At 37.4% G+C, this 22,063-nt stretch overlaps 1 protein-coding gene and 12 non-coding genes across 13 annotated transcripts in view; all 13 read left to right on the forward strand.

Annotated features, from left to right (window-relative positions):
* Positions 1-57, forward strand: part of trnat-ugu (transfer RNA threonine (anticodon UGU)) — a 73-nt gene extending 16 nt beyond the window's left edge. The window contains exon 1 of the tRNA in view: positions 1-57. This exon is cut by the window's left edge and continues 16 nt beyond it. This is a non-coding gene — a tRNA (tRNA-Thr).
* The window catches only part of tymp (thymidine phosphorylase), a 58,455-nt gene that overhangs the window by 15,824 nt on the left and 20,568 nt on the right, over positions 1-22,063 (forward strand). The window lies entirely within an intron of this gene.
* Positions 1,196-1,268, forward strand: trnat-ugu (transfer RNA threonine (anticodon UGU)). Its single transcript has one exon. It is a non-coding gene; the product is annotated as a tRNA-Thr (tRNA).
* On the forward strand, positions 4,802-4,874 carry trnat-ugu (transfer RNA threonine (anticodon UGU)). Its single transcript has one exon. It is a non-coding gene; the product is annotated as a tRNA-Thr (tRNA).
* trnat-ugu (transfer RNA threonine (anticodon UGU)) lies at positions 5,947-6,019 on the forward strand. Its single transcript has one exon. It is a non-coding gene; the product is annotated as a tRNA-Thr (tRNA).
* trnat-ugu (transfer RNA threonine (anticodon UGU)) lies at positions 7,150-7,222 on the forward strand. The gene has a single exon. It is a non-coding gene; the product is annotated as a tRNA-Thr (tRNA).
* On the forward strand, positions 10,622-10,694 carry trnat-ugu (transfer RNA threonine (anticodon UGU)). The gene has a single exon. It is a non-coding gene; the product is annotated as a tRNA-Thr (tRNA).
* trnat-ugu (transfer RNA threonine (anticodon UGU)) lies at positions 11,961-12,033 on the forward strand. The gene has a single exon. It is a non-coding gene; the product is annotated as a tRNA-Thr (tRNA).
* Positions 13,413-13,485, forward strand: trnat-ugu (transfer RNA threonine (anticodon UGU)). The gene has a single exon. It is a non-coding gene; the product is annotated as a tRNA-Thr (tRNA).
* Positions 14,573-14,645, forward strand: trnat-ugu (transfer RNA threonine (anticodon UGU)). The gene has a single exon. It is a non-coding gene; the product is annotated as a tRNA-Thr (tRNA).
* On the forward strand, positions 18,151-18,223 carry trnat-ugu (transfer RNA threonine (anticodon UGU)). Its single transcript has one exon. It is a non-coding gene; the product is annotated as a tRNA-Thr (tRNA).
* trnat-ugu (transfer RNA threonine (anticodon UGU)) lies at positions 19,617-19,689 on the forward strand. Its single transcript has one exon. It is a non-coding gene; the product is annotated as a tRNA-Thr (tRNA).
* On the forward strand, positions 20,734-20,806 carry trnat-ugu (transfer RNA threonine (anticodon UGU)). Its single transcript has one exon. It is a non-coding gene; the product is annotated as a tRNA-Thr (tRNA).

A 22,063-nucleotide genomic window follows, 5' to 3' on the forward strand; every position in this document is an offset into this window, starting at 1 on the left:
GGTTAGAGCACTGGTCTTGTAAACCAGGGGTCGTGAGTTCAAATCTCACTGGGGCCTAATCACATCCTCGAGTTTCCCTTGTTGGGATCAATAAAGTATCCATTGATCTCTGTACTCCTAATCACTACACTATGCACTTACCATCACCTGCCTGTTGCACACAAGGCTTCAAGTACTTCAAAAGGAATTTCTCATATGATGTTTTTGTATATGTTAATGAAGACAAGAGCAGACTGCACAGTACCATCCCCTCTGCTGAGAAGTTGATACATACTATATGCCTTTTTTTTGGTACTTTTTCTATATACTATACTATGATTTTTTTGTACTGTTTTCGACACACTATACTATGACTTTTGTCGACATACTATACTATGATTTTTTATCGACATACTATACTATGATTTTTTTCCGACATACTATACTATGACTTTTTTCTACATACTATACTATGACTTTTTTCTCGACATACTATACTATGACTTTTGACTTTTTTTGACATACTTTACTATGACTTCTTTTTCTGCTGGAGCAGCTACCCCTGCGACCCAACACCGGATAAACGGACGAAGATGGATGGATATACTATGACTTTTTTGTACTTTTTTCAACATACTATACTATGACTTTTTTCGACATACTATACTATGACTTTTTTTTAAAAGTGTTTTTCAGCAAACTGTCTGGTACGCTGCTGCCACTGCTGAAGACAAGAGCAGACAGCAGAGTACCATCTCCTCTGCTGAGAAGATGATACATACTATACTATGACTTTTTTTTGTACTTTTTCGACATACTTTACTATGATTTTTTTGGACATACTATACTATGACTTTTTTTTGTACTTTTTGGACATACTATACTATGACTTTTTTTTGTTTTTTTTTTTTGACATACTATACTATTACTTGTTTTGACTTTTTTCGACATACTATACTGTAACATTTTTCAACTGTTTTTCATCATACTTTCGGGTACGCTGCTGCCACTGCTGAAAACGAGAGCAGACTGCAGAGTACCATCCCATCTGCTGAAAAGTTGATTTGCTGCTATCTGCCGTCTGTCCAGGATCTGTAGTCTCCAGGACTCTGAGGCGGGCAGGAAAGATTCTAGCTGATCCCTCTCACCCTGGAAACAATGTGTTTGAATCTCTCCCCTCTGGCACGAGGTGTCCATCAGAAATCCACCTCACACTGGCTCCATAGCTCAGGGGTTAGAGCACTGGTCTTGTAAACCAGGGGTCGTGAGTTCAAATCTCACTGGGGCCTAATCACATCCTCGAGTTTCCCTTGTTGGGATCAATAAAGTATCCATTGATCTCTGTACTCCTAATCACTACACTATGCACTTACCATCACCTGCCTGTTGCACACAAGGCTTCAAGTACTTCAAAAGGAATTTCTCATATGATGTTTTTGTATATGTTAATGAAGACAAGAGCAGACTGCACAGTACCATCCCCTCTGCTGAGAAGTTGATACATACTATATGCCTTTTTTTGGTACTTTTTCTATATACTATACTATGATTTTTTTGTACTGTTTTCGACACACTATACTATGACTTTTGTCGACATACTATACTATGATTTTTTATCGACATACTATACTATGATTTTTTTCCGACATACTATACTATGACTTTTTCCTACATACTATACTATGACTTTTTTCTCGACATACTATACTATGACTTTTGACTTTTTTTGACATACTTTACTATGACTTCTTTTTCTGCTGGAGCAGCTACCCCTGCGACCCGACACCGGATAAACGGACGAAGATGGATGGATATACTATGACTTTTTTGTACTTTTTTCAACATACTATACTATGACTTTTTTCGACATACTATACTATGACTTTTTTTTAAAGTGTTTTTCAGCAAACTGTCTGGTACGCTGCTGCCACTGCTGAAGACAAGAGCAGACAGCAGAGTACCATCTCCTCTGCTGAGAAGATGATACATACTATACTATGACTTTTTTTTGTACTTTTTCGACATACTTTACTATGATTTTTTTGGACATACTATACTATGACTTTTTTGTACTTTTTTGGACATACTATACTATGACTTTTTTGTACTTTTTTTGACATACTATACTATTACTTGTTTTGACTTTTTTCGACATACTATACTGTAACATTTTTCAACTGTTTTTCATCATACTTTCGGGTACGCTGCTGCCACTGCTGAAGACGAGAGCAGACTGCAGAGTACCATCCCATCTGCTGACTTTACTATGACTTCTTTTTCTGCTGGAGCAGCTACCCCTGCGACCCGACAACGGATAAACGGACGAAGATGGATGGATGGATATACTATGACTTTTTTGTACTTTTTTCAACATACTATATTATGACTTTTTTCGACATACTATACTATGACTTTTTTTTTAACTGTTTTTCAGCAAACTGTCTGGTACGCTGCTGCCACTGCTGAAGACAAGAGCAGACAGCAGAGTACCATCTCCTCTGCTGAGAAGATGATACATACTATACTATGACTTTTTTTTTGTACTTTTTCGACATACTTTACTATAACGTTTTTTGGACATACTGTACTATGGCTTTTTTGTACTTTTTTGACATACTATACTATTACTTGTTTTGACTTTTTTCGACATACTATACTGTAACATTTTTCAACTGTTTTTCATCATACTTTTGGGTACGCTGCTGCCACTGCTGAAAACGAGAGCAGACTGCAGAGTACCATCCCAGCTGCTGAGAAGTTGATTTGCTGCTATCTGCCATCTCTCCAGGATCTGTAGTCTCCAGGACTCTGAGGCGGGCAGGAAAGATTCTAGCCGATCCCTCTCACCCTGGAAACAATATGTTTGAATCTCTCCCCTCTGGCACAAGGTGTCCATCAGAACTGACTTTTTTCGACACACTATACTATGACTTTTTTGACACACTATACTATGACTTTTTTTTCAACATACAATACTATGACTCTTGTCGACATACTATACTATGACTTGTTTTTCAACATACAATACTATGAGTTTTGTCAACATACTATACTATGACTTTTTTTTCAACATATTATACTATAAGTTTTGTCGACATACTATTCTATGACTTTTTTTTCGACATACTATACTATGACTTTTGTCGACATACTATACTATGATTTTTTATCGACATACTATACTATGACTTTTGACTTTTTTCGACATACTTTACTATGACTTCTTTTTCTGCTGGAGCAGCTACCCCTGCGACCCGACAACGGATAAACGGACGAAGATGGATGGATGGATATACTATGACTTTTTTGTACTTTTTTCAACATACTATATTATGACTTTTTTCGACATACTATACTATGACTTTTTTTTTAACTGTTTTTCAGCAAACTGTCTGGTACGCTGCTGCCACTGCTGAAGACAAGAGCAGACAGCAGAGTACCATCTCCTCTGCTGAGAAGATGATACATACTATACTATGACTTTTTTTTTGTACTTTTTCGACATACTTTACTATAACGTTTTTGGACATACTGTACTATGGCTTTTTTGTACTTTTTTGACATACTATACTATTACTTGTTTTGACTTTTTTCGACATACTATACTGTAACATTTTTCAACTGTTTTTCATCATACTTTTGGGTACGCTGCTGCCACTGCTGAAAACGAGAGCAGACTGCAGAGTACCATCCCAGCTTCTGAAAAGTTGATTTGCTGCTATCTGCCATCTCTCCAGGATCTGTAGTCTCCAGGACTCTGAGGCGGGCAGGAAAGATTCTAGCCGATCCCTCTCACCCTGGAAACAATATGTTTGAATCTCTCCCCTCTGGCACAAGGTGTCCATCAGAACTGACTTTTTTCGACACACTATACTATGACTTTTTTGACACACTATACTATGACTTTTTTTTCAACATACAATACTATGACTCTTGTCGACATACTATACTATGACTTGTTTTTCAACATACAATACTATGAGTTTTGTCAACATACTATACTATGACTTTTTTTTTCAACATATTATACTATAAGTTTTGTCGACATACTATTCTATGACTTTTTTTTCGACATACTATACTATGATTTTTTTTCGACATACTATACTATGATTTTTTATCGACATACTATACTATGACTTTTGACTTTTTTCGACATACTTTACTATGACTTCTTTTTCTGCTGGAGCAGCTACCCCTGCGACCCGACACCGGATAAACGGACGAAGATGGATGGATGGATATACTATGACTTTTTTGTACTTTTGTCAACATACTATACTATGACTTTTTTCGACATACTATACTATGACTTTTTTTTAAACTGTTTTTCAGCAAACTGTCTGGTACGCTGCTGCCACTGCTGAAGACAAGAGCAGACAGCAGAGTACCATCTCCTCTGCTGAGAAGATGATACATACTATACTATGACTTTTTTTTTTTTTGTACTTTTTTTCGACATACTTTACTATGATTTTTTTGGACATACTATACTATGACTTTTTTGTACTTTTTTTGACATACTATTCTATTACTTGATTTTACTTTTTTCGACATACTATACTGTAACATTTTTCAACTGTTTTTCATCATACTTTCGGGTACGCTGCTGCCACTGCTGAAAACGAGAGCAGACTGCAGAGTACCATCCCATCTGCTGAAAAGTTGATATGCTGCTATCTGCCGTCTGTCCAGGATCTGTAGTCTCCAGGACTCTGAGGTGGGCAGGAAAGATTCTAGCTGATCCCTCTCACCCTGGAAACAATGTGTTTGAATCTCTCCCCTCTGGCACGAGGTGTCCATCAGAAATCCACCTCATACTGGCTCCATAGCTCAGGGGTTAGAGCACTGGTCTTGTAAACCAGGGGTCGTGAGTTCAAATCTCACTGGGGCCTAATCACATCCTTGAGTTTCCCTTGTTGGGATCAATAAAGTATCCATTGATCTCAGTACTCCTAGTCACTACACTATGCACTTACCATCAACTGCCTGTTGCACACAAGGCTTCAAGTACTTCAAAAGGAATTTCTCATATGATGTTTTTGTATATGTTAATGAAGACAAGAGCAGACTGCACAGTACCATCCCCTCTGCTGAGAAGTTGATACATACTATATGCCTTTTTTTGGTACTTTTTCTATATACTATACTATGATTTTTTTGTACTGTTTTCGACACACTATACTATGACTTTTTGTCGACATACTATACTATGATTTTTTATCGACATACTATACTATGATTTTTTTCCGACATACTATACTATGACTTTTTCCTACATACTATACTATGAATTTTTTCTCGACATACTATACTATGACTTTTGACTTTTTTCGACATACTTTACTATGACTTCTTTTTCTGCTGGAGCAGCTACCCCTGCGACCCGACACCGGATAAACGGACGAAGATGGATGGATATACTATGACTTTTTTGTACTTTTTTCAACATACTATACTATGACTTTTTTTTAAAGTGTTTTTCAGCATACTGTCTGGTACGCTGCTGCCACTGCTGAAGACAAGAGCAGACAACAGAGTACCATCTCCTCTGCTGAGAAGATGATACATACTATACTATGACTTTTTTTTGTACTTTTTGGACATACTTTACTATGATTTTTTTGGACATACTATACTATGACTTTTTTGTACTTTTTTTGACATACTAAACTATTACTTGATTTTACTTTTTTCGACATACTATACTGTAACATTTTTCAACTGTTTTTCATCATACTTTCGGGTACGCTGCTGCCACTGCTGAAAACGAGAGCAGACTGCAGAGTACCATCCCATCTGCTGAAAAGTTGATTTGCTGCTATCTGCCGTCTGTCCAGGATCTGTAGTCTCCAGGACTCTGAGGCGGGCAGGAAAGATTCTAGCTGATCCCTCTCACCCTGGAAACAATGTGTTTGAATCTCTCCCCTCTGGCACGAGGTGTCCATCAGAAATCCACCTCACACTGGCTCCATAGCTCAGGGGTTAGAGCACTGTTCTTGTAAACCAGGGGTTGTGAGTTCAAATCTCACTGGGGCCTAATCACATCCTCGAGTTTCCCTTGTTGGGATCAATAAAGTATCCATTGATCTCTGTACTCCTAATCACTACACTATGCACTTATCATCACCTGCCTGTTGCACACAAGGCTTCAAGTACTTCAAAAGGAATTTCTCATATGATGTTTTTGTATATGTTAATGAAGACAAGAGCAGACTGCACAGTACCATCCCCTCTGCTGAGAAGTTGATACATACTATATGCCTTTTTTTGGTACTTTTTCTATATACTATACTATGATTTTTTTGTACTGTTTTCGACACACTATACTATGACTTTTTCTCGACATACTATACTATGATTTTTTATCGACATACTATACTATGATTTTTTTCCGACATACTATACTATGACTTTTTCCTACATACTATACTATGACTTTTTTCTCGACATACTATACTATGACTTTTGACTTTTTTTGACATACTTTACTATGACTTCTTTTTCTGCTGGAGCAGCTACCCCTGCGACCCGACACCGGATAAACGGACGAAGATGGATGGATATACTATGACTTTTTGTACTTTTTCAACATACTATACTATGACTTTTTTCGACATACTATACTATGACTTTTTTTTAAAGTGTTTTTCAGCAAACTGTCTGGTACGCTGCTGCCACTGCTGAAGACAAGAGCAGACAGCAGAGTACCATCTCCTCTGCTGAGAAGATGATACATACTATACTATGACTTTTTTTTGTACTTTTTCGACATACTTTACTATGATTTTTTTGGACATACTATACTATGACTTTTTTGTACTTTTTTGGACATACTATACTATGACTTTTTTGTACTTTTTTTGACATACTATACTATTACTTGTTTTGACTTTTTTCGACATACTATACTGTAACATTTTTCAACTGTTTTTCATCATACTTTCGGGTACGCTGCTGCCACTGCTGAAAACGAGAGCAGACTGCAGAGTACCATCCCATCTGCTGAAAAGTTGATTTGCTGCTATCTGCCGTCTGTCCAGGATCTGTAGTCTCCAGGACTCTGAGGCGGGCAGGAAAGATTCTAGCTGATCCCTCTCACCCTGGAAACAATGTGTTTGAATCTCTCCCCTCTGGCACGAGGTGTCCATCAGAAATCCACCTCACACTGGCTCCATAGCTCAGGGGTTAGAGCACTGGTCTTGTAAACCAGGGGTCGTGAGTTCAAATCTCACTGGGGCCTAATCACATCCTTGAGTTTCCCTTGTTGGGATCAATAAAGTATCCATTGATCTCTGTACTCCTAATCACTACACTATGCACTTACCATCACCTGCCTGTTGCAGACAAGGCTTCAAGTACTTCAAAAGGAATTTCTCATATGATGTTTTTGTATATGTTAATGAAGACAAGAGCAGACTGCACAGTACCATCCCCTCTGCTGAGAAGTTGATACATACTATATGCCTTTTTTTTGGTACTTTTTCTATATACTATACTATGATTTTTTTTGTACTGTTTTCGACACACTATACTATGACTTTTTTGTCGACATACTATACTATGATTTTTATCGACATACTATACTATGATTTTTTTTCCGACATACTATACTATGACTTTTTCCTACATACTATACTATGACTTTTTTTTTCTCGACATACTATACTATGACTTTTGACTTTTTTGACATACTTTACTATGACTTCTTTTTCTGCTGGAGCAGCTACCCCTGCGACCCGACACGGATAAACGGACGAAGATGGATGGATATACTATGACTTTTTTACTTTTTCAAATACTATACTATGACTTTTTTTCGACATACTATACTATGACTTTTTTTTTTTAAAGTGTTTTTCAGCAAACTGTCTGGTACGCTGCTGCCACTGCTGAAGACAAGAGCAGACAACAGAGTACCATCTCCTCTGCTGAGAAGATGATACATACTATACTATGACTTTTTTTTTGTACTTTTTGGACATACTTTACTATGATTTTTTTGGACATACTATACTATGACTTTTTTGTACTTTTTGGACATACTATACTAATTTTTTTTGACATACTATACTATTATTTTGACTTTTTCGACATACTATACTGTAACATTTTTCAACTGTTTTTCATCATACTTTCGGGTACGCTGCTGCCACTGCTGAAGGCGAGAGCAGACTGCAGAGTACCATCCCATCTGCTGACTTTACTATGACTTGATTTTCTGCTATCTGCCGTCTGTCCAGGATCTGATAAAGTCGAAGATGGATGGATGGATATACTATGACTGGAAAACTTTTTTTTCAACATACTATATTGATCCTTTTTCACACCCTAAACAATGTTTTTTTTTAACTGTTTTTCCAAACTGTCTGGTACGACATGTCCACTGCTGAAGACAACCTCAGACTGGCTCCATAGCTCAGGGGTTGAGAAGATGATACATACTATACTGGTCTTGTAAACCGTTTTTGGGGTTGTGAGCTTTTTTCACTTTTTTGACATACTAATACTATTCCTTGTTTTGACTTTTTTCGACATTATTGGGATTTTTTTCAACTGTTTTTTTCATCATCTTTTGTACTCGCTAATCACTGAAAATGCAGCTTACCATACGCCTGCCTGTTGAAAAGTTGAAGGCTTCAATCTGCCATTCAAAAGGAATTTCTCATATGATGTTTTTGTATATCCCTTAATGAAACAATATGTTTGAACTGCACAAGGTGTCCATCCTTTTTTCTGCTGACTAGTTATGACTTTACACACTATATATGACTTTTTTTTTTACTATGACTTTTCTATATACTATACTATGACTTGTTTTTTACAATACTATGTTTTTCAACATACTATACTATGACTTTTTTTTTCAACATATTATTATACTATTTTTTATCGACATACTATTCTATGACTTTTTTTTTCCGACATACTATACTATGACTTTTTCCTACATACTATACTATGATTTTTTCTCGACATACTATACTATGACTTTTGACTTTTTTGACATACTTTACTATGACTTCTTTTTCTGCTGGAGCAGCTACCCCTGTGACCCGACAACGGATAAGCGGACGAAGATGGATGGATGGATATACTATGACTTTTTGTACTTTTTTTCAACATACTATATTATGACTTTTTTCGACATACTATACTATGACTTTTTTTTAAACTGTTTTTCAGCAAACTGTCTGGTACGCTGCTGCCACTGCTGAAGACAAGAGCAGACAGCAGAGTACCATCTCCTCTGCTGAGAAGATGATACATACTATACTATGACTTTTTTTTTTTTGTTTTTTTTGACATACTTTACTATGATTTTTTTGGACATACTTTACTATATAACTTTTTGGACATACTATACTATGACTTTTTTGTACTTTTTTGACATACTATACTATTACTTGTTTTGACTTTTTTCGACATACTATACTGTAACATTTTTCAACTGTTTTTCATCATACTTTTGGGTACGCTGCTGCCACTGCTGAAAACGAGAGCAGACTGCAGAGTACCATCCCAGCTGCTGAAAAGTTGATTTGCTGCTATCTGCCATCTCTCCAGGATCTGTAGTCTCCAGGACTCTGAGGCGGGCAGGAAAGATTCTAGCCGATCCCTCTCACCCTGGAAAAATATGTTTGAAGATCCCCTCTGGATGGGTGTCCATCAGACTTTTTGACTTTTTTTCAACATACTATACTATGACTTTTTTGACACTATACTATGACTTTTTTTTTTTTCAACTGTTTTTACTATGAACTTGTCGACATACTATACTATGACTTTTTTTTCAACATACAATACTATGAGTTTTGTCAACATACTACCATATCCTTTTTTCAACATATTATACTATAAGTTTTACTATGACATACTATTCTATGACTTTTTTTCGACATACTATACTATGACTTTTTGTCGACATACTATACTATGATTTTTATCGACATACTATACTATGACTTTTGACTTTTTTATGACATACTTTACTATGACTTCTTTTTCTGCTGGAGCAGCTACCCCTGCGACCCGACACCGGATAAACGGACGAAGATGGATGGATGGATATACTATGACTTTTTTGTACTTTTGTCAACATACTATACTATGTTTTTTTTTTCGACATACTATACTATTTTTTTTTTAAACTGTTTTTCAGCAAACTGTCTGGTACGCTGCTGCCACTGCTGAAGACAAGAGCAGACAGCAGAGTACCATCTCCTCTGCTGAGAAGATGATACATACTATACTATGACTTTTTTTTGTACTTTTTCGACATACTTTACTATGATTTTTTTGGACATACTATACTATGACTTTTTTGTACTTTTTTTAACATACTATTCTATTACTTGATTTTACTTTTTTCGACATACTATACTGTAACATTTTTAAAGTGTTTTTCATCATACTTTCGGGTACGCTGCTGCCACTGCTGAAAACGAGAGCAGACTGCAGAGTACCATCCCATCTGCTGAAAAGTTGATTTGCTGCTATCTGCCGTCTGTCCAGGATCTGTAGTCTCCAGGACTCTGAGGCGGGCAGGAAAGATTCTAGCTGATCCCTCTCACCCTGGAAACAATGTGTTTGAATCTCTCCCCTCTGGCACGAGGTGTCCATCAGAAATCCACCTCACACTGGCTCCATAGCTCAGGGGTTAGAGCACTGGTCTTGTAAACCAGGGGTCGTGAGTTCAAATCTCACTGGGGCCTAATCACATCCTCGAGTTTCCCTTGTTGGGATCAATAAAGTATCCATTGATCTCTGTACTCCTAATCACTACACTATGCACTTACCATCACCTGCCTGTTGCACACAAGGCTTCAAGTACTTCAAAAGGAATTTCTCATATGATGTTTTTGTATATGTTAATGAAGACAAGAGCAGACTGCACAGTACCATCCCCTCTGCTGAGAAGTTGATACATACTATATGCCTTTTTTTTTTGGTACTTTTTCTATATACTATACTATGATTTTTTTTTGTACTGTTTTCGACACACTATACTACTATACTATGATTTTTATCGACATACTATACTATGATTTTTATACATACTATACTATGATTTTTTTTACTATACTATGACTTTTTCCCACATACAATACTATGATACATACTATACTATGACTTTTTTTCAACATACAATACTATGAGTTTTGTCAACATACTATACTATGACTTTTTTTTTCAACATATTATACTATAGTTTTGTCGACATACTATTCTATGACTTTTTTTTTTTCGACATACTTTACTATACTTTGATTTTTTTCGACATACTATACTATGACTTTTGACTTTTTTCGACATACTTTACTATGACTTCTTTTTCTGCTGGAGCAGCTACCCTGCGACCCGACACGGATAAACGGACGAAGATGGATGGATGGATATACTATGACTTTTTTTTGTACTTTTTTCAACATACTATACTATGACTTTTTCGACATACTATACTATGACTTTTTTTTTTTTTAAACTGTTTTTCAGCAAACTGTCTGGTACGCTGCTGCCACTGCTGAAGACAAGAGCAGACAGCAGAGTACCATCTCCTCTGCTGAGAAGATGATACATACTATACTATGACTTTTTTTTGTACTTTTTCGACATACTTTACTATGATTTTTTTGGACATACTATACTATGACTTTTTTGTACTTTTTTTGACATACTATTCTATTACTTGATTTTACTTTTTTTTTCGACATACTATACTGTAACATTTTTCAACTGTTTTTTTTCATCATACTTTCGGCACGCTGCTGCCACTGCTGAAAACGAGAGCAGACTGCAGAGTACCATCCCATCTGCTGAAAAGTTGATTTGCTGCTATCTGCCGTCTGTCCAGGATCTGTAGTCTCCAGGACTCTGAGGCGGGCAGGAAAGATTCTAGCTGATCCCTCTCACCCTGGAAACAATGTGTTTGAATCTCTCCCCTCTGGCACGAGGTGTCCATCAGAAATCCACCTCACACTGGCTCCATAGCTCAGGGGTTAGAGCACTGGTCTTGTAAACCAGGGGTCGTGAGTTCAAATCTCACTGGGGCCTAATCACATCCTTGAGTTTCCCTTGTTGGGATCAATAAAGTATCCATTGATCTCAGTACTCCTAATCACTACACTATGCACTTACCATCAACTGCCTGTTGCACACAAGGCTTCAAGTACTTCAAAAGGAATTTCTCATATGATTTTTGTATATGTTAATGAAGACAAGAGCAGACTGCACAGTACCATCCCCTCTGCTGAGAAGTTGATACATACTATATGCCTTTTTTTGGTACTTTTTCTATATACTATACTATGATTTTTTTGTACTGTTTTCGACACACTATACTATGACTTTTTCTCGACATACTATACTATGATTTTTTATCGACATACTATACTATGATTTTTTACCGACATACTATACTATGACTTTTTCCTACATACTATACTATGACTTTTTTCTCGACATACTATACTATGACTTTTGACTTTTTTTGACATACTTTACTATGACTTCTTTTTCTGCTGGAGCAGCTACCCCTGCGACCCGACACCGGATAAACGGACGAAGATGGATGGATATACTATGACTTTTTTGTACTTTTTTCAACATACTATACTATGACTTTTTTTCGACATACTATACTATGTTTTTTTTTTAAAGTGTTTTTCAGCAAACTGTCTGGTACGCTGCTGCCACTGCTGAAGACAAGAGCAGACAGCAGAGTACCATCTCCTCTGCTGAGAAGATGATACATACTATACTATGACTTTTTTTTGTACTTTTTCGACATACTTTACTATGATTTTTTTGGACATACTATACTATGACTTTTTTGTACTTTTTTGGACATACTATACTATGACTTTTTTGTACTTTTTTTGACATACTATACTATGACTTGTTTTGACTTTTTTCGACATACTATACTGTAACATTTTTCAACTGTTTTTCATCATACTGTCTGGTACGCTGCTGCCACTGCTGAAGACAAGAGCAGACAACAGAGTACCATCTCCTCTGCTGAGAAGATGATACATACTATACTATGACTTTTTTTTGTACTTTTTCGACATACTTTACTATGATTTTTTTGGACATACTATACTATGACTTTTTTGTACTTTTTTTGACATACTATACTATTACTTGATTTTACTTTTTTCGACATACTATACTGTAACATTTTTCAACTGTTTTTCATCATACTTTCGGGTACGCTGCTGCCACTGCTGAAAACGAGAGCAGACTGCAGAGTACCATCCCATCTGCTGAAAAGTTGATTTGCTGCTATCTGCCGTCTCTCCAGGATCTGTAGTCTCCAGGACTCTGAGGCGGGCAGGAAAGATTCTAGCCGATCCCTCTCACCCTGGAAACAATATGTTTGAATCTCTCCCCTCTGGCACGAGGTGTCCATCAGAAATCCACCTCACACTGGCTCCATAGCTCAGGGGTTAGAGCACTGGTCTTGTAAACCTGGGGTCGTGAGTTCAAATCTCACTGGGGCCTCATCACATCCTTGAGTTTCCCTTGTTGGGATCAATAAAGTATCCATTGATCTCTGTACTCCTAGTCACTACACTATGCACTTACCATCACCTGCCTGTTGCACACAAGGCTTCAAGTACTTCAAAAGGAATTTCTCATATGATGTTTTTGTATATGTTAATGAAGACAAGAGCAGACTACACAGTACCATCCCCTCTGCTGAGAAGTTGATACATACTATATGCCTTTTTTTGGTACTTTTTCTATATACTATACTATGATTTTTTTGTACTGTTTTCGACACACTATACTATGACTTTTGTCGACATACTATACTATGATTTTTTATCGACATACTATACTATGATTTTTTTCCGACATACTATACTATGACTTTTTCCTACATACTATACTATGACTTTTTTCTCGACATACTATACTATGACTTTTGACTTTTTTTTGACATACTTTACTATGACTTCTTTTTCTGCTGGAGCAGCTACCCCTGCGACCCGACACGGATAAACGGACGAAGATGGATGGATATACTATGACTTTTTTGTACTTTTTTCAACATACTATACTATGACTTTTTTCGACATACTATACTATGACTTTTTTTTTTTAAACTTTTCAGCAAACTGTCTGGTACGCTGCTGCCACTGCTGAAGACAAGAGCAGACAGCAGAGTACCATCTCCTCTGCTGAAAAGATGATTTACTATATCTGCCGTCTGTCCAGGATCTGTAGTTTCCAGGACTCTGATGACTTTTTTTTGGACATACTAATGACTTTTTGTACTTTTTTGACTGACTATACTATGACTTTTTTTCGACTTTTTATACATACTATGACTTTTTTTAAAGTGTTTTTCAGCAAACTGTCTGGTACGCTGCTGCCACTGCTGAAAACGAGAGCAGACTGCAGAGTACCATCCCATCTGCTGAAAAGTTGATTTGCTGCTATCTGCCGTCTGTCCAGGATCTGTAGTCTCCAGGACTCTGAGGCGGGCAGGAAAGATTCTAGCTGATCCCTCTCACCCTGGAAACAATGTGTTTGAATCTCTCCCCTCTGGCACGAGGTGTCCATCAGAAATCCACCTCACACTGGCTCCATAGCTCAGGGGTTAGAGCACTGGTCTTGTAAACCAGGGGTCGTGAGTTCAAATCTCACTGGGGCCTAATCACATCCTCGAGTTTCCCTTGTTGGGATCAATAAAGTATCCATTGATCTCTGTACTCCTAATCACTACACTATGCACTTACCATCACCTGCCTGTTGCACACAAGGCTTCAAGTACTTCAAAAGGAATTTCTCATATGATGTTTTTGTATATGTTAATGAAGACAAGAGCAGACTGCACAGTACCATCCCCTCTGCTGAGAAGTTGATACATACTATATGCCTTTTTTTGGTACTTTTTCTATATACTATACTATGATTTTTTTGTACTGTTTTCGACACACATATACTACTTTTTTGTCGACATACTATACTATGATTTTTTATCGACATACTATACTATGATTTTTTTTCCGACATACTATACTATGACTTTTTCCTACATACTATACTATGACTTTTTTCTCGACATACTATACTATGACTTTTGACTTTTTTTGACATACTTTACTATGACTTCTTTTTCTGCTGGAGCAGCTACCCCTGCGACCCGACACGGATAAACGGACGAAGATGGATGGATATACTATGACTTTTTGTACTTTTTCAACATACTATACTATGACTTTTTTTCGACATACTATACTACTTTTTTTTTTTTAAAGTGTTTTTCAGCAAACTGTCTGGTACGCTGCTGCCACTGCTGAAGACAAGAGCAGACAGCAGAGTACCATCTCCTCTGCTGAGAAGATGATACATACTATACTATGACTTTTTTTTGTACTTTTTCGACATACTTTACTATGATTTTTTTGGACATACTATACTATGACTTTTTTGTACTTTTTTGGACATACTATACTATGACTTTTTTGTACTTTTTTTGACATACTATACTATTACTTGTTTTGACTTTTTTCGACATACTATACTGTAACATTTTTCAACTGTTTTTCATCATACTTTCGGGTACGCTGCTGCCACTGCTGAAGACGAGAGCAGACTGCAGAGTACCATCCCATCTGCTGACTTTACTATGACTTCTTTTTCTGCTGGAGCAGCTACCCCTGCGACCCGACAACGGATAAACGGACGAAGATGGATGGATGGATATACTATGACTTTTTTGTACTTTTTTCAACATACTATATTATGACTTTTTTCGACATACTATACTATGACTTTTTTTTTAACTGTTTTTCAGCAAACTGTCTGGTACGCTGCTGCCACTGCTGAAGACAAGAGCAGACAGCAGAGTACCATCTCCTCTGCTGAGAAGATGATACATACTATACTATGACTTTTTTTTTGTACTTTTTCGACATACTTTACTATAACGTTTTTTGGACATACTGTACTATGGCTTTTTTGTACTTTTTTGACATACTATACTATTACTTGTTTTGACTTTTTTCGACATACTATACTGTAACATTTTTCAACTGTTTTTCATCATACTTTTACTATGATTTTTTGCTGCCACTGCTGAAAACGAGAGCAGACTGCAGAGTACCATCCCAGCTGCTGAAAAGTTGATTTTTGCTATCTGCCATCTCTCCAGGATCTGTAGTCTCCAGGACTCTGAGGCGGGCAGGAAAGATTCTAGCCGATCCCTCTCACCCTGGAAACAATATGTTTGAATCTCTCCCCTCTGGCACAAGGTGTCCATCAGAACTGACTTTTTTCGACATACTATACTATGATTTTTTTCCGACATACTATACTATGACTTTTTCCTACATACAATACTATGACTCTTGTCGACATACTATACTATGACTTGTTTTTCAACATACAATACTATGAGTTTTGTCAACATACTATACTATGACTTTTTTTTCAACATATTATACTATAAGTTTTGTCGACATACTATTCTATGACTTTTTTTTCGACATACTATACTATGACTTTTGTCAACATACTATACTATGATTTTTTATCGACATACTATACTATGACTTTTGACTTTTTTCGACATACTTTACTATGACTTCTTTTTCTGCTGGAGCAGCTACCCCTGCGACCCGACAACGGATAAACGGACGAAGATGGATGGATGGATATACTATGACTTTTTTGTACTTTTTTCAACATACTATATATTATGACTTTTTTTCGACATACTATACTATGACTTTTTTTTTAACTGTTTTTCAGCAAACTGTCTGGTACGCTGCTGCCACTGCTGAAGACAAGAGCAGACAGCAGAGTACCATCTCCTCTGCTGAGAAGATGATACATACTATACTATGACTTTTTTTTTGTACTTTTTCGACATACTTTACTGTAACTTTTTTGGACATACTGTACTATGGCTTTTTTGTACTTTTTTGACATACTATACTATTACTTGTTTTGACTTTTTTCGACATACTATACTGTAACATTTTTCAACTGTTTTTCATCATACTTTTGGGTACGCTGCTGCCACTGCTGAAAACGAGAGCAGACTGCAGAGTACCATCCCAGCTGCTGAAAAGTTGATTTGCTGCTATCTGCCATCTCTCCAGGATCTGTAGTCTCCAGGACTCTGAGGCGGGCAGGAAAGATTCTAGCCGATCCCTCTCACCCTGGAAACAATATGTTTGAATCTCTCCCCTCTGGCACAAGGTGTCCATCAGAACTGACTTTTTTCGACACACTATACTATGACTTTTTTGACACACTATACTATGACTTTTTTTTCAACATACAATACTATGACTCTTGTCGACATACTATACTATGACTTGTTTTTCAACATACAATACTATGAGTTTTGTCAACATACTATACTATGACTTTTTTTTCAACATATTATACTATAAGTTTTGTCGACATACTATTCTATGACTTTTTTTTCGACATACTATACTATGACTTTTGTCGACATACTATACTATGATTTTTTATCGACATACTATACTATGACTTTTGACTTTTTTCGACATACTTTACTATGACTTCTTTTTCTGCTGGAGCAGCTACCCCTGCGACCCGACACCGGATAAACGGACGAAGATGGATGGATGGATATACTATGACTTTTTTGTACTTTTGTCAACATACTATACTATGACTTTTTTCGACATACTATACTATGACTTTTTTTTAAACTGTTTTTCAGCAAACTGTCTGGTACGCTGCTGCCACTGCTGAAGACAAGAGCAGACAGCAGAGTACCATCTCCTCTGCTGAGAAGATGATACATACTATACTATGACTTTTTTTTGTACTTTTTCGACATACTATACTATGACTTTTTTGTACTTTTTTTGACATACTATTCTATTACTTGATTTTACTTTTTTCGACATACTATACTGTAACATTTTTCAACTGTTTTTCATCATACTTTCGGGTACGCTGCTGCCACTGCTGAAAACGAGAGCAGACTGCAGAGTACCATCCCATCTGCTGAAAAGTTGATTTGCTGCTATCTGCCGTCTGTCCAGGATCTGTAGTCTCCAGGACTCTGAGGCGGGCAGGAAAGATTCTAGCTGATCCCTCTCACCCTGGAAACAATGTGTTTGAATCTCTCCCCTCTGGCACGAGGTGTCCATCAGAAATCCACCTCACACTGGCTCCATAGCTCAGGGGTTAGAGCACTGGTCTTGTAAACCAGGGGTCGTGAGTTCAAATCTCACTGGGGCCTAATCACATCCTTGAGTTTCCCTTGTTGGGATCAATAAAGTATCCATTGATCTCAGTACTCCTAGTCACTACACTATGCACTTACCATCAACTGCCTGCTGCACACAAGGCTTCAAGTACTTCAAAAGGAATTTCTCATATGATTTTTGTATATGTTAATGAAGACAAGAGCAGACTGCACAGTACCATCCCCTCTGCTGAGAAGTTGATACATACTAAATGCCTTTTCTTGGTACTTTTTCTATATACTATACTATGATTTTTTTGTACTGTTTTCGACACACTATACTATGACTTTTGTCGACATACTATACTATGATTTTTTATCGACATACTATACTATGATTTTTTTCCGACATACTATACTATGACTTTTTCCTACATACTATACTATGACTTTTTTCTCGACATACTATACTATGACTTTTGACTTTTTTCGACATACTTTACTATGACTTCTTTTTCTGCTGGAGCAGCTACCTATGCGACCCGACACGGATAAACGGACGAAGATGGATGGATATACTATGACTTTTTTGTACTTTTTTTCAACATACTATACTATGACTTTTTTTTCGACATACTATACTATGACTTTTTTTTTTTAAAGTGTTTTTCAGCAAACTGTCTGGTACGCTGCTGCCACTGCTGAAGACAAGAGCAGATAGCAGAGTACCATCTCCTCTGCTGAGAAGATGATACATACTATACTATGACTTTTTTTTTTTTGTACTTTTCGACATACTTTACTATGATTTTTTTGGACATACTATACTATGACTTTTTTGTACTTTTTTGGACATACTATACTATGACTTTTTTGTACTTTTTTTGACATACTATACTATGACTTGTTTTGACTTTTTTCGACATACTATACTGTAACATTTTTCAACTGTTTTTCATCATACTGTCTGGTACGCTGCTGCCACTGCTGAAGACAAGAGCAGACAACAGAGTACCATCTCCTCTGCTGAGAAGATGATACATACTATACTATGACTTTTTTTTTGTACTTTTTCGACATACTTTACTATGATTTTTTTGGACATACTATACTATGACTTTTTTTTTGTACTTTTTTTTTTTGACATACTATACTATTACTTGATTTTACTTTTTTCGACATACTATACTGTAACATTTTTCAACTGTTTTTCATCATACTTTCGGGTACGCTGCTGCCACTGCTGAAAACGAGAGCAGACTGCAGAGTACCATCCCATCTGCTGAAAAGTTGATTTGCTGCTATCTGCCGTCTCTCCAGGATCTGTAGTCTCCAGGACTCTGAGGCGGGCAGGAAAGATTCTAGCCGATCCCTCTCACCCTGGAAACAATATGTTTGAATCTCTCCCCTCTGGCACGAGGTGTCCATCAGAAATCCACCTCACACTGGCTCCATAGCTCAGGGGTTAGAGCACTGGTCTTGTAAACCTGGGGTCGTGAGTTCAAATCTCACTGGGGCCTCATCACATCCTTGAGTTTCCCTTGTTGGGATCAATAAAGTATCCATTGATCTCTGTACTCCTAGTCACTACACTATGCACTTACCATCGCCTGTTGCACACAAGGCTTCAAGTACTTCAAAAGGAATTTCTCATATGATGTTTTTGTATATGTTAATGAAGACAAGAGCAGACTGCACAGTACCATCCCCTCTGCTGAGAAGTTGATACATACTATATGCCTTTTTTTGGTACTTTTTCTATATACTATACTATGATTTTTTTGTACTGTTTTCGACACACTATACTATGACTTTTTGTCGACATACTATACTATGATTTTTTATCGACATACTATACTATGATTTTTTTCCGACATACTATACTATGACTTTTTCCTACATACTATACTATGACTTTTTTCTCGACATACTATACTATGACTTTTGACTTTTTTTGACATACTTTACTATGACTTCTTTTTCTGCTGGAGCAGCTACCCCTGCGACCCGACACCGGATAAACGGACGAAGATGGATGGATATACTATGACTTTTTTGTACTTTTTTCAACATACTATACTATGACTTTTTTCGACATACTATACTATGACTTTTTCAGCAAACTGTCTGGTACGCTGCTGCCACTGCTGAAGACAAGAGCAGACAGCAGAGTACCATCTCCTCTGCTGAAAAGTTGATTTGCTGCTATCTGCCGTCTGTCCAGGATCTGTAGTCTCCAGGACTCTGAGGCGGGCAGGAAAGATTCTAGCTGACTATACTATGACTTTTTTCGACATACTATACTATGACTTTTTTTTAAAGTGTTTTTCAGCAAACTGTCTGGTACGCTGCTGCCACTGCTGAAAACGAGAGCAGACTGCAGAGTACCATCCCATCTGCTGAAAAGTTGATTTGCTGCTATCTGCCGTCTGTCCAGGATCTGTAGTCTCCAGGACTCTGAGGCGGGCAGGAAAGATTCTAGCTGATCCCTCTCACCCTGGAAACAATGTGTTTGAATCTCTCCCCTCTGGCACGAGGTGTCCATCAGAAATCCACCTCACACTGGCTCCATAGCTCAGGGGTTAGAGCACTGGTCTTGTAAACCAGGGGTCGTGAGTTCAAATCTCACTGGGGCCTAATCACATCCTCGAGTTTCCCTTGTTGGGATCAATAAAGTATCCATTGATCTCTGTACTCCTAATCACTACACTATGCACTTACCATCACCTGCCTGTTGCACACAAGGCTTCAAGTACTTCAAAAGGAATTTCTCATATGATGTTTTTGTATATGTTAATGAAGACAAGAGCAGACTGCACAGTACCATCCCCTCTGCTGAGAAGTTGATACATACTATATGCCTTTTTTTTTTGGTACTTTTTCTATATACTATACTATGATTTTTTTTGTACTGTTTTCGACACACTATACTATGACTTTTGTCGACATACTATACTATGATTTTTATCGACATACTATACTATGATTTTTTTCCGACATACTATACTATGACTTTTTCCTACATACTATACTATGACTTTTTTCTCGACATACTATACTATGACTTTTGACTTTTTTGACATACTTTACTATGACTTCTTTTTCTGCTGGAGCAGCTACCCCTGCGACCCGACACCGGATAAACGGACGAAGATGGATGGATATACTATGACTTTTTTGTACTTTTTTCAACATACTATACTATGACTTTTTTCGACATACTATACTATGACTTTTTTTTAAAGTGTTTTTCAGCAAACTGTCTGGTACGCTGCTGCCACTGCTGAAGACAAGAGCAGACAGCAGAGTACCATCTCCTCTGCTGAGAAGATGATACATACTATACTATGACTTTTTTTTGTACTTTTTTCGACATACTTTACTATGATTTTTTTGGACATACTATACTATGACTTTTTTGTACTTTTTTGGACATACTATACTATGACTTTTTTGTACTTTTTTTGACATCTCCCTGCCCGTCCTCCTGCATGGCCTCCCTGCATGTCCTCCCTGCATGTCCTCCCTGCATGGCCTCCCTGCATGTCCTCCCTGCATGTCCTCCCTGCATGGCCTCCCTGCATGGCCTCCCTGCATGTCCTCCCTGCATGTCCTCCCTGCATGTCCTCCCTGCATGGCCTCCCTGCATGTCCTCTCACAGTCCTCTCCAGTAGTGATTTAGTGGAGACAATGTTTCTGTCTTTGAAACGAAAGAAAGCCTTGTTGCGTTTGTGGATCCACGTGTGTTCGGTGTTTACTTTTTATTCAGACACATCACGTCACAGCGCAGCGCTCAAAGTTGAACCATGTTGAACTTTGACCGCGGCACGCGCCAGAACGGCCAGCCGCTTGGCAGACCAGTTCTTGCGCGCGCAAGCCATTGACAATAATGGG

This window comes from Perca flavescens, chromosome 23, assembly GCF_004354835.1.
Source record: "Perca flavescens isolate YP-PL-M2 chromosome 23, PFLA_1.0, whole genome shotgun sequence".
In the NCBI taxonomy this organism is placed as follows: domain Eukaryota; kingdom Metazoa; phylum Chordata; class Actinopteri; order Perciformes; family Percidae; genus Perca; species Perca flavescens.